Source organism: Lepidochelys kempii, chromosome 3, assembly GCF_965140265.1.
Source record: "Lepidochelys kempii isolate rLepKem1 chromosome 3, rLepKem1.hap2, whole genome shotgun sequence".
NCBI classification, from domain to species: Eukaryota; Metazoa; Chordata; order Testudines; family Cheloniidae; genus Lepidochelys; species Lepidochelys kempii.
The window spans coordinates 201108175-201126478 of NC_133258.1; the positions used below are offsets into that span (position 1 = coordinate 201108175).

At 40.6% G+C, this 18304-nt stretch overlaps 1 protein-coding gene across 16 annotated transcripts in view; it reads right to left on the reverse strand.

Moving 5' to 3' along the window:
* The window catches only part of PLCB4 (phospholipase C beta 4), a 325436-nt gene that overhangs the window by 180871 nt on the left and 126261 nt on the right, over nucleotides 1-18304 (reverse strand). Inside the window, exon 4 of one of the 16 annotated variants that reach the window (XM_073339649.1) lies at nucleotides 9264-9332. The exons of the other annotated variants lie outside the window; for them this stretch is intronic. The gene's annotated coding sequence lies outside the window, so the exon portion shown is untranslated. The remainder of the gene's footprint in view (nucleotides 1-9263; nucleotides 9333-18304) is intronic. 16 annotated transcript variants of the gene reach the window in all.

Genomic DNA, 18304 nt, shown 5'->3' on the forward strand with positions numbered 1-18304 from the left:
TTCCTGGACTGTCTATTTGCATCCGGAGCCATTTTCCCAAGATGTATTCCAAACTATTTGTGACACAAGACAACATAATTTGCTGCTTTTCTTGCAGATAGTAACAATGAAACCTTTGCGTAACTTCATAGTACCATGAAAAATAATGGTACCTTTATTAGATACTCTTCGTGTAAGCCCTTTGGACTTTCTGGTGTCACAAAATATCTAGCCAACAATAAGCTTCTTTGATCAGAGAGGTTTTTTTTTCTGTTTTGTTGACTGTGTACATAGACCATTTACTGGAATAGTAATGGCATGGAAATCTGACTTCTATAACCTTGGAGACAGCAAGTCTCTTTTTTCCTGTTTGTAATGGCCCCAAGATTTAGATATTCTAACTCTGGAAATATCTGTCTGTTGATTACAAAAACTGATGGAGGAAGGTGGAGTGAGACTGGACAAACCTTATAAGGACAGAAATATTCTTTAAAATTATTGTGAAAATGATCATATTTGGTAGCACAATTAGATTGAGGACAACAGCTGAGAAGGATTAGGCTATTGGTAACCAAAAGTACTATGCATGAAATCTAGTCTAATTTTCATCTTATTCTCAATAAAATGTTCTTTCACTCTACTCAGTGTGCTTTGTAAACTCAATGGTTGCAGTTTTTTATTACCTGTATCAACTTAAAAAAAACCCAATAAGGTGAATTTTTCCTCAAGTTATTTGACTCTATAAAATTAACCGATTTGTCTAAATTCAGCATTTAATGACTTAAAGGTCCAAAATAATAAATTTGTCTTCTGATGCTCTGTCAATAAAGATTCCAAATAGCCTGATTCTTAAGGGCACTTGGGGATTTTTTTTAATTAAACAAAGCTGTTTTGCCTTACTCCCAGAAACTGCTTTTAGCAGCTACAGGGTTTAGTCAGATGCTTTGCATGCAAAGCAATTGTTTCTGAAGGATTTAGCTATTACTGTGTTTTAATCTGTAAACAACATTAACCCATTAATCAATATCTAATTTAACGTAGCTTTGTTGGTCTCAGAAATTCAGTGCATACAAATGTCAACACATTTTGTAAATCAAATAACATTTTTGATTTAGATTACCCCAAACACCTGTGTGTGTGTTTAAAGTCAATACATATCTTTTAAAACAGACCAAATCAATGAATTCTACAGAAATGAAGTGAGTTGGGTGGCTTTTACAGTCTTTCAAAAGTAATTTTTGAGCAAATTTGGGCCAGATCACATCCTCAAAAAAAAAAACCTGGTAGATTCCCTTAGCAGCATCTAGTGTAATTATAATCAATAAACAGGGGCACACAAATCCCATTAGTTAATATACAGTCACAAAAACCACTTGCTGTTCTGTTTTGCATATTATAAAAGTCAGTCATTGGGTTTAATATTTGACCTGCCTTAGTAGTTGACTCATTTTCCTCTCAAAGAAGCCAAAAGGAGTTAACTCTCTTCAGTGCCTTTGAGAAGTCAGCAGTAGATGTTAATTTAAGGATTTTAACCAGTTAACAGTGTTTTTTTAAAATCACAATTTGCTGAAATGCAAACTGTAATTAAATACTAAATAACTGATTTACAGTCTGACCTGAAATCAGTGTGTGCCTACTGTGTAAGAAATGACCAAGTGTGTGCACGATTATAGTTTAAGCTACTGGCACATCCTGGGCCCACGGATAGCAGTCAGTTTGAAAAGCCAGGGCCTTAGCATTCCAGTATCTCCATATATATACTTATTTAGTTGTGCAACATTTTGCTTACAAAATGGAGAGTCAAAAGTTTGAAAATAAGTGTGAGAAACATTTGCATTAATGTGATTTCTGCAACATAATTACAGTTCAAAACAGCCAATTTATAAACTCTTCAAAAATGGCCTCTTGAATTCACTGTATGCAATTTTAAATTAATTTTAAAAATACTGAATGCTCAAGGATCCTATAAAACCACTCTAGTATAAACCTGCACTTTTCATTTTAGCTTAATCCCAAATAGCTGAAATCAGCTGTTTGAAAGTAAACCAAAAAATAAAGGGCCAAATCCCTTTTCTACTTCAGTACATTATGACACTTGCATGAGTAGAGGTATGGCCTAAAACTTAATTGTATTTGCAGCCCAGATTAAAAACTTGCAAGTAAATCGAGAAATAATTGTTTCCCTAGATATACTAACTGGGACTAGAGGTGTGGGTAGCATTCTAGGGCCGCAACCCTGAAAACACACACAAGTACATTTACACATGAGAATAGTTCCATTCTACTTAATGGACTATTCCTATACAAATGGTTATCTATACGTGGAAACACCTGCAGGATGACTGATGCTGTTGAAGTCTAGGGGATTTAAACATGTGCTGAAATGCTTTGTTGAGTAGAGACTAATTTAAGATGTCTTTAAGTGTCTTGCTGAACTGGGGCCTTAATCCTTCAGGAAGGTCACTTAAAATTACCAACAAAGGAAACTGTTATTGAACACATACACATAATTGATCCTCTGAACTTGTAGTATATATTTTTGCATCGTGTTCACTAATTCTTGGGGGGGGAGGAAATGCATTTTCAGTGTCGTTAATAGTAAAACTGTAATTGATTTAAACAATTTGAAGTCTGTTTTTTTTTTAAGTAGACTCAGTACAATGTTATAATTGATATGACAGGTCTGTAGTTTATTACATTTATTTAGTTAATCCATATGTTTTCCTTCATCACTTAAGGCCTGATTTTTAAAGGTATTTTGGCACCTACAGATACAGTAAGATACAGCTAGTGGGATTTTCATAAGCGCCTACATGCCTATCTGCATCTTTAACTGCTTAAACACCTTTAAAAATCTAGCCTTTAGATTCCATCCCTGCAAACATGTGTGTACATGTCTAACTCTACTAAATCATCCCACTTAAGACTTTGGGACTACTCACATGGGTAAAGTTAAGCATGCATATAAGTGTTTGAAGGATCAGGACCTTACTACTGAGTAAAACCATTTTGATCATTTTGTTTCTAGGTTGATTACCTAATTTGGACATGACAAAGTTTGTTGTGATTTAAAATATTTACACTTAGCTGCCATTCAAATGTTCTTTGGTCCTAGAAACATTAACTATGTTGGAGGAATTTCAATGGGAAATGAAGGCACACTATAGCCCTCTGCAATTATGTGTAACAAATTTAGTGGGTATCTTGACACTATGTACTGGGGGGAGGAGGGGAGGATCACAGCCTTGAATTAGAAAGCGCACTGAAGGAAAATAACAGAAGATCCTATACAACAAAATGAACAAAAGCTAAATGGAAGGTAAGAATTGTTAAGATTAATTTGATCGATACACCTCAGTTTAACTACTTCCCATGGATATTCCCACTAAACTGAACAACTGTATACACAGGGCAAGCTACCACACCTGATTCACATTTTAAACAGTGAGAGAAATTGATTAGCTCCTTCCTATGAAAGGAGAGAATTATATGACACCAGAAGGAAGGAAAACCCTAAATTATGCCAGTGGCTTTTCACTCTGCTCAGCTCCTTCTGGAACACTGCCAAGACACAAGTATCAAGGGATACTTTAGAGTAACATATTCCAAATGCAAAAGTGTCAGGAGAATATGTTAAAAAAATTAAATTGTTCTGTTCCAATATTCAACACTCATGGATGTCTGAGCAGAGCCTGCTAATTATCTTATTTGCATGGACTGTATGTGAAATGGTATTTTGAAGAATTCCATCAGCAAAATCTTTGAAAGGCATATAGTCCGGTCTGACTAGCTAGCCAGCATGCAGAATTGATTTCCCTTTTTTAAAGGAAGAAGAATGGCAAAAAACCTTATATTTCTACAAGCATAGGTGGGCAGACTTCTGGAAATATCTCCATCTGCAATTTCACAGACAGACTGTTTTGAACAGCGCTCCAGAATGTGTAATTTCCTCTCAGAGGGCCTAATCATGCTCTCATTGAAGTGAATGGCAAAATTCCCCACCAACAGAAAGACTGGGCCAAGTATCATTCCAACTATCCAACAAGAAAAGTCACTGCCTTTACATGACTCAATATCTAGATAACTCAAGAGCAGGAGGAAAAGGGACTGAATGTGCAACCCGTGTATCCCACTCTCAGGAAGAAATATATTTTGGCCCTAAGCAGCAGCCAGTAGCCTCTGTGGTGGTCGTGCTGGCCCATGGAAGCACTGCAGGCTTCTTGGGCTGTTCAGTGAAAGAGGATCCTCTCTTTCCCCCTTCCCCCCGCCCCCCAAGTCCAAAATGATAGTCTCCCATATTTAACAGGCACAACATATTGCAGTCAGGAAACTTGATTTAAGGCCCTTCATGTTTTATTAGTAATGAGGGATGCTGAAGGCAGGCAGAGTTGTAGGAAAGAGATCTTTACACTGAGCAGGTTGAGAGGCCAGTATTTGCCTGGTGGCAGCCTAGTCACCAGCCTGCAAACCTGAACTCCAGATGTCAGGCTGAACTGACCTTCCTGATCCCAACTGAAATATGACCCTCTTTCTTCAATCCCACTCATGGCATTACACATCCCCAAAGTAGTTTTTTAAGTTACCAGTGTGCCGGATTGTTACAGGGTTTGTTGAGGTCTCTGCAGCAAGCTGACTTATCTTCTGACTAGTTCAAGCCTTCTACAAAGATAGCACTTGCAGTGCCTGCGGATTTGAGTTCAAAAGAACACATTTGTCACCGGAATCCGGCCCTTTGATGTTCTAATTTAATTAAGCACCAGCTGAAAGTTCAAAAATTGTTGTATAGCCAAATGGAAGCACTGTTGCTTATTTATTATATTGAGGTTTGTTTCTGAAAGAAGCTAGAGGCTGGAGCCAAAAACATTCTTTCAAACAATTTTCTTTGACACACAGAGATATGTAACTGAATAACTTCCAACAGGTGCTAAATTAGTTTCTTCCCAGAATAATGTTTCAGCTGAGTTTTAAATTTGAGACAGCAGTCACCGCTGCGTGTGTATGTATAATATTACTTTATTTTACTGTGGAATAGTATTCCTGCTTTACTTCACTAACTTGCCCTTTAGTGACATTGTATGACTCTCTTGTTCATGATAAAACAAAATCTGAGATTTTACAAAAAGAAAAGGAGTACTTGTGACACCTTAGAGACTAACCAATTTATTTGAGCATAAGCTTTCGTGAGCTACAGCTCACTTCATCGGATGCATACTGTGGAAAGTGTAGAAGATCTTTTTATCACAAGTACTCCTTTTCTTTTTGCGAATACAGACTAACACGGCTGTTACTCTGAAATCTGAGATTTTAATCATCTTAATCTTGTGGAGCCAAATTTTAAAAAGAAAAACAACACAGTTATGTCTGCAAGTATCTATATTTTTATACAAACAGATACCATGCAGGACTCTCAGGTTAATGCGGTATAACTGTCCATCTACATGCAGATGTATTTGTGCATGTAAATGGAGGGGTTTGCAGGCGCAGGTGATTAATACATATTTTTGTCGGTAGAGCCATCATGTTCTCCTTATAAAATGACAGGTTTCAGAGTAACAGCCGTGTTAGTCTGTATTCACAAAAAGAAAAGGAGTACTTGTGGCACCTTAGAGACTAACCAACTTATTTGAGCATGAGCTTTCGTGAGCTACAGCTCACTTCATCGGATGCATACCGTGGAAACTGCAGCAGACTATCTGCTATAATCTATCTGCTATCAGACTATCTGCTATCTTATAATTTAAATCAAGGACGTCTGTACCTATTGAAGTACACATTTTTAAAAGCTCTCAAATTCTCTGCAGAGAGCATCTGGCTATGATGGGAGACATACAGTGTTTGACTTTTTTTCCTCACTGGTTTGTTGGTCTGTTTTGTGCTTTCTGCAGTCACACTTCATGGTCTCTAGCGGGAGAAAGGCAATTCCTTGGAGCAATCTTACAGAAGTTGAAAAGAAAAGGAGTGCTTTAAGTGCTGAGAACCTATAGGGATAAGATGTAATTCCAGCCTGATTGAGAATAACCTCAATAACTAATAAACAAGTGCAGAACTCCTCTGTTACAAAATCATTCTTCATAACTATTGCCAAACAGCTCCCTGCCAAACAGTTCTGCTTTTTCTTCTCCTCCAAATCCAATTCCTACAATCCCTGTGGTTTATACACTAGTTTCAACCCCCTCTTCAAATCCTCTCCGTTTCCCTTCCCTGATCCCCCTTAGACACCCAGAGCCCTCCACCATAGGGTAACTTAATATTAGACCTCATTCGGACAGCCGAAGTAAAGTTAAGAGCTTACCTAAAAATTAGATGTTGGTTAGGTACCAGTGATCATGATCTGGTTACATGTATGGCGTGCAAACAGATTATGGTGCCATCCAGTAATCTGGAATTTTAAAAGGACCTATTTCCCAAAGCTTAAAGCAGTTGGTGTCATAACTGACTGGGAACTTTAAATTTAAGTGGGAAGTGTTAATGAAATCTGGGTATTGTTCAAGGATGTCCTACTGGATGTCCAAAAGCCACAGCTCCACCGACACAAAAATGATGATGCTGGGCAAAAAGCTATTTTGGTTAAAAGGAGATGTGGAAGCAGTGATAAAACATAAATTAATACATGAAGGATGGAAAAAGGGGGAAGTGAATAGTAATTAATAGAAGTTGCATGTTAAAAAATGTAAGTGACTGATAAGGGAAGCCAAAGGTGTCAATGAAATATCAAAGTTCAATAGGGTTAGGGATAATCAGAAGGTGTTTTTAAACATATTCGGAAAAAGAAAAACCTTAGGCCAGGTAGAGGTCCATTGTTAGATACAGAAAGTAAAACTGCAAACTGTAATGCAGAATAGGAAAAAGCATTCAACGGATATTTCTGTTCTGTATTTGGAATGAAGAAAGAAGATGTACCCATCCTATATAATGCTGTGAATGCAATAGAAAGGTTACCATCTGCAACAAAGGAAGGTGTGAGGCAGCATCTGATAAAATTAAACATTTTCAAATCAACAGGGCCAAGAGGAACTCTCGAAGACAAATCCAGTAGAGAAAAGGTGCTGTTAATTTGCTATTACTGTAGTCAGCCTTGCCTATTAAGAAATCAAAAGTTACCAAACTATGCTATATACCTTAGGAGGATTTGTCAGAGAAAAGGTGTCCCAAATGTGCTCTGTTTCAGAGTAACAGCCGTGTTAGTCTGTATTCGCAAAAAGAAAAGGAGTACTTGTGGCACCTTAGAGACTAACCAATGTATTTGAGCATAAGCTTTCGTGAGCTACAGCTCACTTCATCGGATGCATACTGTGGAAACTGCAGAAGACATTATATACACAGAGACCATGAAACAATACCTCCTCCCACCCCACTCTCCTGCTGGTAATAGCTTATCTAAAGTGATCACTCTCCTTACAATGTGTATGATAATCAAGTTGGGCCATTTCTAGCACAAATCCAGGTTTTCTCACCCCCCCCCCCTTTTTCCAAAAACCACACACACAAACTCACTCTCCTGCTGGTAACAGCCCATCCAAAGTGACCACTCTCTTTACAATGTGTATGATAATCAAGGTGGGCCATTTCCAGCACAAATCCAGGTTTTCTCGCCCCCCCCCCCCTTTTTCCAAAAACCACACACACAAACTCACTCTCCTGCTGGTAACAGCTTATCCAAAGTGACCACTCTCCTTACAATGTGTATGAAAATCAAGGTGGGCCATTTCCAGCACAAATCCAGGTTTTCTCATGGCCAACTAGTAAACGCTTTATTGGATACAGAAAGATCCCAGACTGTAGCCCATAGTCACTGGATTCCTGTGAAAGACTTAGATCAAGAGAGAACTCAGAAAGGAATCTGTGCACATGAAGACAGGAGGTTACACCCCACCCTACCCCACAGAGGTGCTTTTTGGCATAAACAGCCAGCAATATTTTATGTAGCTGATAGTAGTGACAAATTTCCCATAGAGTTCCCTGTTTTAGCAGATTTACTAATTGAAAACCCAGTGTCTGTGTGGAGACTAGATCACAGGTCAAGAAAGGAGGAGGAATTTCCTTCTCTGAGTTAGACCGGGCTCTTTTTGGGAGGAGAAAACAAGATGTGGAGGAGATGGGAAAAACACCAACAGGGTGTCAATTAGGGAACTGTCAGGGGAAGGGGAGTTGGAAGTAAAAGATGTGTGGAATATACCACTAAACTTGGGACAACTTCAAAATGAAGATATTTTCCTTCAATTCATAGAAATGGTTAACATTCATGGAGTACCCGTAGAAGAGGTAAAAACTACAGAAGATGGGACAGATCAAGAGCATGTCCTGGGAAGTGATTTACTTGTGTTAAGGGTTGACAAAATTTTGTAGGGAAATGGTCCTAAAAGCAGGACATACTAATCCTTGGGCTGGACACTTAGGGTATGTCTAGCCTTTGAACTGGAGGTATGATTCCCAGCTCAAGGCATACTTGTGGCTAATTCTCATCAAGCTAGTATGCTAGAAATAGAGTATCACCATAGCAGCGCAAGCATGGAGAAGGGCTAACTGCCATAAATACATGCCCCTCCAAGACCCTAGGCTCGTAACCCGGGGTAGTTAGCCCCTCCCGCTGCTCACGTTGCTACAGCTACTCTCTATTTTTAGCATATTAGCTTGATAAGAGCTAGAGCAAATATGTCTCCTCAAGCTGGGACTCACACCTGCGTGTCAGTGTAGGCAGACCTTTAGGGCATAGAAAAACAATGCATGCTAGAGTAGCGAGACATTTTTATCGGTGTGGCATGTATCGACAGGTATATGACTATATTAGAGCCTGCTCTGAATGCCAGATAGTAGCCCCAGAAAAGAAAAGTGATCAGGTTCCCTCTTATTCCACTACCAATAATAGATGTACCTTCTCATAGCCATGGGCCTAATGAGTCCTCTGGAGCACGGTCACTCAGAATACTGCTGTATCTTGCCACTGGATGACTACACTACTCAATACCCGAAAGCATTTCCCCTCAGATGCATAAAGGGCCAGCACGTTGTTGCAGCCTTGGTGCAGTTATTTGCTTAGATTGGAGTGGCAGAGGAGATTATAGCTTACCTGGGGCCTGAGAGCAGCCTTTGCCCTGGTGGTCTTCCCTTCTTTGTATTTCATAAACATGACCCTGATGACTAAACACAACCTTTGTATAAAATCAGTACAAAATGAACTCCAATGTGTTTGTCAGGGGGAAAAAACCCAGTGATGTGTTTAAGTGTTTAGTAAGCCTGGTGCTTCTTTTATATTATATATGAAAACATGTAACCGATTACTTTACCTGGTATAGAAGTTATTGTAACCCTATATGGAATAACTTGTCTCTCTCACTCTTCTCTTCTATGGCAAACTACAGAAAACAAATGTAAAATGTCATGCTGAGCTGCAGATTTGCAGTGATTGTTTCCTCTATATTTGCTGAGCAGCTACTTTATACTTGGGCAGACAATTATTCAAGTGAATGTAGCATACCAAAACATTGCCAAATATGGCATGTTAGTGACAGAAACCAAGTCAGAAGCCATCACTGAAGGGAAGGATTTAGATGGATTGGAAAATACTTATGTGTAAAATGCCAATCAATTATGCAACCATCTTCATTATTCGGTGGATATGAAAAATTACTCTTCTGAGGAAATGTGCTTAAGAAGAGAGCATATGCAGTCATATACTTTTACATTCACTGTTTTTTCTCTGCCAATTTACCAACTGTCGAAGTATCTCAGCACTACTACACATTACAAAGCATTATCTTAGACTTTAATTTCCCAAGAACAAAGCTACAGTCTGTACCTAGCATGCTCATGCTTCAATTCCTGCACCAAGACAACTGCTGCTGAGGATGTGAGGCAGAAAAATCTAGACACTAATTCATGATATTTAGATCTACAATGAACGTACCGTATGACAGGAGGTAATCCCAGGACAGTCTCTTTAAATCAAGTTCTTCACAAAAAATGATAGCTCCAACATCACAATAAAGAATGTTTGCATACCTGCTATATTACTCTACAAGAATTAAACATAGATTAAACGTTATACATAAAGAGCCACATTTTTTAAATCACTCAGCACCTACAAATGGGACCAGGTATTTCCAAAGAATTTGTTCCCATTTGGGCACCTGAATGAAGTGGCTAGATTTTTTGAAAGTGCTCAGAGCCCAGTAAGAACAAGCCGCCCCATTCAAACAACATGTACAGCAGTGGCCTATTCTTTAGAGGACATTATCAAAAACTATTTCAGCTTTATTCTTTGCGGTAGCATCACTGCCTGAGAGCACCAAACATTTCCCTCAAAATTAAGATAAGCAAATGGAAACTTACTTAATTTTTCAAAATAATCAATCTGAAAAACTGGAACAGTGAACATGTAGAATGTATTAACTTGTCCTGATTATCAGAGGGTGTTGTCAGCTGGTCTGTTAGACTGAGTATGTAGGGTATTCTCTTGCTGTATTAATCTCATTTTTCAGAAATTTAGAACCTAAGTGGGAAAAAAGTCCTTTTCTGTGAAAATCTGGCATACAAGGTCTCATCTGAAGGGGCTTTTTTCACCCAAAAATATAAAACTAAATGGTAGTTGGCTGGTGTCATAAATATAAAGGGAAGGGTAAACCCCTTTAAAATCCCTCCTGGCCAGAGGAAAAATCCTCTCACCTGTAAAGGGTTAAGAAGCTAAAGGTAACCTCGCTGGCACCTGACCAAAATGACCAATGAGGAGACAAGATACTTTCAAAAGCTGGGAGGAGGAAGAGAAACAAAGGGTCTGTGTCTGTGGGTACACTGCTTTTGCCAGGGATAGAACAGGAATGGAGTCTTAGAACTTTTAGTAAGTAATCTAGCTAGGTATGTGTTAGATTATGATTTCTTTAAATGGCTGAGAAAAGAATTGTGCTGAATAGAATGACTATCTCTGTCTGTATGTCTTTTCTGTAACTTAAGGTTTTGCCTAGAGGGATTCTCTATGTTTTGAATCTAATTACCCTGTAAGGTATTTACCATCCTAATTTTACAGAGGTGATTCTTTTTTACTTCTATTAAAAGTCTTCTTGTAAGAAAACCGAATGCTTTTTCATTGTTCTAAGATTCAAGGGTTTGGGTCTGTGGTCACCTATGCAAATTGGTGAGGATTTTTACCAAACCTTTCCCAGGAAGTGAGGTGCAAGGGTTGGGAGGATTTTGGGGGGAAAGATGTTTCCAAACTACGTTTTCTCAGGAACCCAGATAAAGTTTGGTGGGGCAGTGGAAGTCCAAGGGCAAAGAGGTAAAATAGTTTGTACCTTGGGGAAGTTTTAACCTAAGCTGGTAAAAGTAAGCTTAGGAGGTTTTCATGCAGGTCCCCACATCTGTACCCCAGAGTTCAGAGTGGGGAAGGAACCTTGATGGCTGGTTTCTGAACAAGTAATAAAAAATAGAAATTCACATGCTTCTTTGGTAATTGGTAATTATGAAAAACTGTTATTAGACAACTTACAAGCAGTTATCTCAAATGGTGTAAACATCTTTTTAACTGACAAGGAAAATACAAAAGCAGACTGTTCATGCTGAAACATCAGCTGTGGAGGTCTCTCAAAAATTCTCCTTAGTTGGAGTTGTGCATCTTGTGTCCTGGGTCCCTAACACATGTATGCAAAAACAGTCTAGACACACGATGAGGAAATAACACAAAGTTGCAGAAGCAGGAACCATTTTGGACCATCGAACATAGCTGAGATGTTTTAAAACAACACTATAACATACTTAATACTCAGGAGTCTGTTCCAGATAGAAATCTGACTTCACCTTGTTTATCATCTTTACTTGAGCTATTTTGCTTACACATGTGCGTGTGTTTTAACAGAAAGCAGCAATGTTACCATGGCAACAATTACAAAAGAAAGGAAATTCTACTTAAAGCTAAAATTCTGTACTCAACTGGCTCCCCCACTACTATATCACACTCTTGCACCTAGAAGTAGCAGCACACGTGGCATGCAGTATAACATGTGATATAACACATGTGGGACGTCATATACATTTTGCCCTTTAGTGTCATACAGGTTTAGAGGTCTAGAATTAGTAGCATGAATGGGCCCCCTCTTTGTTCAGGAGCAAATGTTTAGATGTTTCATCACGCAAATCATGAGTCCTATCAGTAATCCCTTGCTCACAAAAGTAGCCATCAATGGACTAACTCATCTGAATAAGAAATACTCGCTCTGTAGCTAGATGGCCGTTTACCGAGTGCCCTCTAGTGACCAGGGGTCATTTTGCAGGCACCTGCCCCCATGAGTCCTCTCTTGTGGGCACCTTAAGGACTCCATACTGTCTCTGTTGTGGCTCACAGCACCCCTACCCAAGGCTCATTTAATATCAAATAAAGTTCACATACTCCTCCGAGTCCCTAATCATAAAATCATCCAAACAGTCCTCAATGAGCTCCCAAAATAAGATGATGCTCATAACTCCATGGTTCATACTTAGCTCTGGTTTTTCAGTCAGCACCCAGAGCTCTTTCTCTGGCAGTCTGGTCCACACAAAGCTGTCAGTCCCAGCCCTTTTTTGGCTGGTGCTTGGCTCTGGCTTCCTTATCCTGTCAAAGTCTCCCCTGTTCTGAAGGAGAAGGCCGTCTATATAGTGCACTCAACCAAGAGCTTCTTCCCAGTTGGCTGGAAGATAGGGGAGCCCTTCACTGCAGGGCTCCTGATCCCGGGCCCGTAAACGAACAGTGTCCTGGGCTTTTCCTTTCCTCCTCCAACTCCTATTTCCCCAGGACCACTCCCTCTCTTCCCCTACCAGGCCATTTTCTGAGCCTTTGTTTATTCTAACACCCTGAAATGGGTGTCTTCTGTCCCCCTTTATTCTTAAAGGGCTGGTACACCTCTTTGCACACATGAACTACAAATTTGCAGAATTCCATTTCTTTATCCTACAAATTAAATCATCTTATGTGGCTATTTCAGCCATATCCCACCCACAAAACCATCCTTCTACGGTCTTGCGGTCAAGGTCCTAACTATGACTCTGGAGACCTGTGTTCAAGTCTTATCTCTGCTGGAGACCTCCTGTGTGACCATAGGTAAATCACTTAATATGCCTTCCTGACTCAAGTCCCCATCTGTAGACTAGGGAAAATACTTAATTCTACTAATCTTTATCTGTCTTTTCTATTTAGATTGTAAACAGCTTGGGGCATGGACTATCTCTTATTAAGTGTATATAAAGTGACCCCCAATTTCAGCTGGGGATTGTAGGCACAACTGCAATGTACAGAATAATTTTCACATTCTGAAAATAAAGCCTAGCACAAAGAAGACTGAAAAATGACAAAAAAACCCATACAGGTTTTATTTATTTTTTAAGAGTCCCTTTTCCTATAATTGCCTCTCCAAAACTGAGAGATAGACAAAAATCAGACTTTACTTTTACTGTTATTTGTGATATCGTTATCTTTGGAAGAGTCTTTGAAGCAACACAAACCAACCCTCTGGTTGTGGAATGAACTGAGGAGCAGGGTGCATTCTGTCAGGTGAACGACACAAAATCCAGGGCAACAACTGGATACCTGTGCTTGACTGCCAGGGAACTGCCAATCCACCTGGAATAGGGACAAACCAACAACCCCACTGAATTGCAACAGGAATTAGGCACCTAACTCCCTTAGTTTCCTTCAAAACTCCCAGCCATTAATAGAACTTATCTTTACTGCTACCAGTATCATTTTAACAAATTCAATTAATTATTTGTAATCTCTCCATGACGGAGTGATAGATTTTTTTAAAATTAACATAGAACTTTGCAGATAACTGTATAAGTTTTCAGGTACTTGTAGCTTGCATTTTGAAGTCAAAACTTCCTGATCATGTTATTCGGTATTAAATCTACAGTGCTCCAATTTTCTGATTTCACCTGCTTTTCCTCCTCCTGCTCTTTCACCTCCATTCCAACTTAAGTGTTAGAATAGCGAGCCACTTCTAAAACACTCTATAATTCTGATGTTCATGACACTGTAAATACACCCAAGGGAAAACCTAGGTATCGTCCCTAACAAAAGGCAATTCAGTGCACACAGCGAAAGCCAGCCGGCTCAATAAGGTAATATATGAGACCACACCGAATATATCATGAAAAAGAACACTGATCAGAACTAAAGCAGACGATGAGAGATGCTAGTAACACACAGTCCTGGGTCTGAAATAATTACGTACAATATTTAGATCAACCGTATGAACACAACCACACTGCATGAGCTGTACTGCAGCACATATTCAGCACAGACGAATAAGTGTAGTCTAGTGAGAAAATATTTTTCAGAAATTATTTTCACTACAGAAGAAAGCTGGGACCCCCCTTTTCTTTTTCTGACAGGCAAAAGCTTTACTTCTCCAATATAACACAACCTAGGCTTGCTATTTAGCAAACTGCAATTCAGAGGTTGTTCCTCTGTGACCTCATTAATCTCCATGGAAACCTGCTGAGAATGACCGCTGGCCTGAAATAGGTACTGTCATCTCAGATCAACTCGAAATACAGGAAAAGACCTTTTATCTTCTAGCTATACATTGCTGCCGAGAGATTTGAACTTCCCTAGACTAAGGTACCAACTTTGAAAAACAAAAGGATCCTTAGAATTCATGAGTAGTGTGGGCTAGAAGAAAGATGTTTGCATTAGGATAGTCTACTATCCATTTGTGTAGCATTATATCATTGCAGGAAGCCAGCTGGGGAGAACAATAAAGAGTTTACTAATCCTTACTTTCAGGTGTCATCAGGGAACACCCCTCTTCAGTGGAGTGCAACCAGGTGGATCATGCTTTTTTCCCTTTGCCATGCCAACGCAGCCACTCATCATGACTAAGCTCCCTGCTCTGGAGTCAAGGTAGCTACTCTAATAGAGATGTTTTACCTAGCAAATAGATCTATACCCAAATGGGTCTGTTTCATGCTGAGTTAAACTGAGAGGGTAACAGACCAAAAAAAAAAAAATAGACTGAAGTTCATGAACTCTGCCTTTTGTTTTTTTGGTTTTTTTTTTTGCAAGCAGCCTAACAAACTGTTAGGTTTGTATAATGAAATTATATTTACACACACAAACACAAATGTGAATTAATCTGCCTTCTTAAAGACAAGTTTTAAAAAATGATTATACATTAAGAATTAGATCTCTCTGACATTTGTATGGATGCAAATGGTATGTAATATTGAATACACCTCCATCGTTGAATTTTATTCAGTGGCTGTTATGAATTTCCACTGATAAGTAGCATAAAATTGACAATTCTTTCAAGAAGTGTAAAAGAAAAGAAGTGGGCAGATATTTTTAATAACTTACAGAGGTGGGGTATGCATTGTTGTAGTTGTTTTGGTCTCAGGATATTAGAGAGACAAGGTGGGTGAAGTAATACTTTTTATTGCACCAACTTCTGTCGGTGAGAGAGACAAACTTTCAAGCTCACACAGAGCTCTTCTGCAGATCTAGTAATAGAAGTGTAGTGTTGACTTTAGCTGCACTGATTCATTTGTTTTTAGCAGCACAGAGAGGTACACAAAGAAATATAGGACCCAGTTCTGCAAATATAGGACTCACTTTCAACTAGCAAAGGGGTGGGCAAAATTTTTGGCCTGAGGACCACATCTGGGTATGGAAATTGTGTGGCGGGCCATGAATGCTCACGAAATTGGGGGTTGGGATGTGGGAGGGGGTGAGGGCTCCGGCTGGGGGTGCAGGCTCTGGGGTGGGGCCAGAAATAAGGAGTTTGGGCTGTGGGAGGGGACTCCGGGCTGGGACCGAGGGGTTTGGAAGGTGAGAGAAGGATCAAGGCTGGGGCAGGGGGTTGGGCTGTGGGAGGGGCTCAGGGGTACAGGCTCTGGGCAGCGCTTACCTCAGGCAGCTCCCGGAAGCAGCAGTATGTGCTGCCTCCAGCTCCTATGTGGAGGCGCGGCCAGGCAGCTCTGCATGGTGCCCCATCCGCAGGAGCTGCCCCTGCAGCTCCCATTGGCCATGGTTCCCAGTCAATGGGGTTTGTGGGGGCCATGCTTGGGGCGGGGGCAGCGTGTGGAGCCCCCTGGCTGCCCCTACGTAGGAGCTAGAGGGGGGACATCCCACTGCTTCCGGGAGCTGTGCGGACACATGGCATGCACAGAGCGGGGCAAACCCCCAACCCCGCTCCCCAGCTGGAGTGCCAGAACGGGGCAAGCCCCAGACCTTGCTCCCTGGCAGAAGCTAGAAGTCCAGATTAGGCCCCTGGGCTGTAGTTTGCCCACCCCTGGACTAGCACTTCTCAGGATCAGGCCCTTAATTACTCAAGGCCACTCCTACACATGCTATCTTGCACAGATCATCCCACTGAAGCTTAGATCATAAGCATTTTAGGCTGGAACCATATTTTGTTCTGCTTGTACAGTGCCTAGCACAGTGGGGTCCTGGTCCATTACTGAGGCTACTACAATATAATAAAATAATTATTATTCATGTCACCAAGGCTCATAGGATCAGGGCCCTATGCATATGTAAAACTTTGTTTGCTAACAACATTCAGGGCATGCTGCAAGGCTCAGCTTGTCTTCCTCACCGCTAAGGAGCTGGTTGGTAGACAGAGCTGAGTGGCTGCCATATGCGACTTTGATGTGGGGGTTAATTAACTTGCTATTTTATGATGCCACTCTGCTATATGAATTGATCCGACTGATAGGTCCACTTGTTTATGAGTGTATTTTTAAAGAGATTGTCTAGGATTTCCAAGATCATTTTAATAAATGAAATTGGTTTAATTGCAGAGAAATAAAAATCCACATAAATTACAAATTCAAATGCACATTTATTAATGTTAATATAAATTACAGATGTGCTTCTTATGAAATACAGAGGCCTTGTTCCTGCAAACTCTTCCATGGTCTACCGCAGGGAGTGGGGCTGGAGGCCACCTGGGGCCCAATTAACATTAAGTACTAGCCAAAGTTCTTTGCATATAAAATAAATTTTAGGTCCTTTGCATGGCCACTCCCAAACTTTAATGAGCAGAAAGGGAGCAGGATGTGGGACTGGTTTGTTGTTAGCAAACAAAGTTTTAAACAGCCCGAACCCTGCGAGCCCGAGTCAGCTGACACGGGCCAGCCACGAGTGTTTAATTTTAGTGTAAACGTGCCCCATGAACTGGGTGACATGTTATGGGTTGAGTTAAAACCCCATTGAGATTGGTAAGTGTGAACTAACCCTTCAATTAAAGTAGGTGTAAACATAAGCACCATCTTAGGCCTGGTCTACACTAGGAAATTAGGTCGGTATGACTACATCGCTCAGGAGTGTGAAAAATCCACATACTGGAGCAATGCTGTCTACACCTAATGCCCGGTGTAGATAGCACTAAGCCAACACAAGAATTCTCCCGTCGACCTAGCTAGCACCTCTCCAGAAAGTGGATTACCTACGCCAGTGGGGGAACCCTTCCAGTCAGTGTGGGTAGCGTCTTCACTGAAGCGCGACAGCTGCGCTGCTGCAGCCTTTTAAGTGTAGACGAGCCCTAAAACAACAAGGAGAACGTGAACCTACACAGCAGCTCTTGGCTAAGTATTGTTTTGGGTAAGGGTGTGTGTGTGTGAGAAGAGAGATCACACAGAAACCGAGGGGAGACAAAAAGATGGAAGGGCAGCCTGAAGAGCTCTGAAAGAAACCTTGGGATAGGTTTTTGGGTTGGGGATGGAGGCTGGAAAAAAAACTGCTCTGGGTGCTGTGAGCTAAAGAAGCTGTTTCCTGCCACTTGATTCTTTCTGTGTTCAGAGACACATAGGGGGTCCAGAGAGCAAGTGTGAAAAATCGGGACAGGGTGTAGGAGGTAACAGGTGCCTATATAAGACAAAGCCCCAAATATCGGGACATCTGGTCACCCTAGAGACACAGGACTTCATACAGTCTTTGTAAATGAACCAAACTGCATCAAAGAAATACCTGAATACCACCAATTTCTACAGCCAAATAGAATGTCCACAGGACCCCAAACTTGGACTGGCCGCACACATCAAAAAGGGGAAACAACAACATAGGTTTGCCAAATATCAGTACTGAGCCAGACTCTGTCCTCAGATACACATGTAATAACCACACTGATGACAGGGGCATTGCAGGTGTGTATCCATGGGCAGGAGTTAGCCCACTATCCTGCTTTCTATCTATACACTTTTTTCCCCCCAAAAGTGCTCATTATTTTTACGATAGCCGCACGTAGCCAAGCCATGGGAACACACTGTCTCGAACACTTGTCAAGAGTACAGAAACCTGCAGCCAGAAGTGACTCGGTACATTAGATTAGAGCTACAGAAATAAGAAGCCTCATGAGGCTTTCCT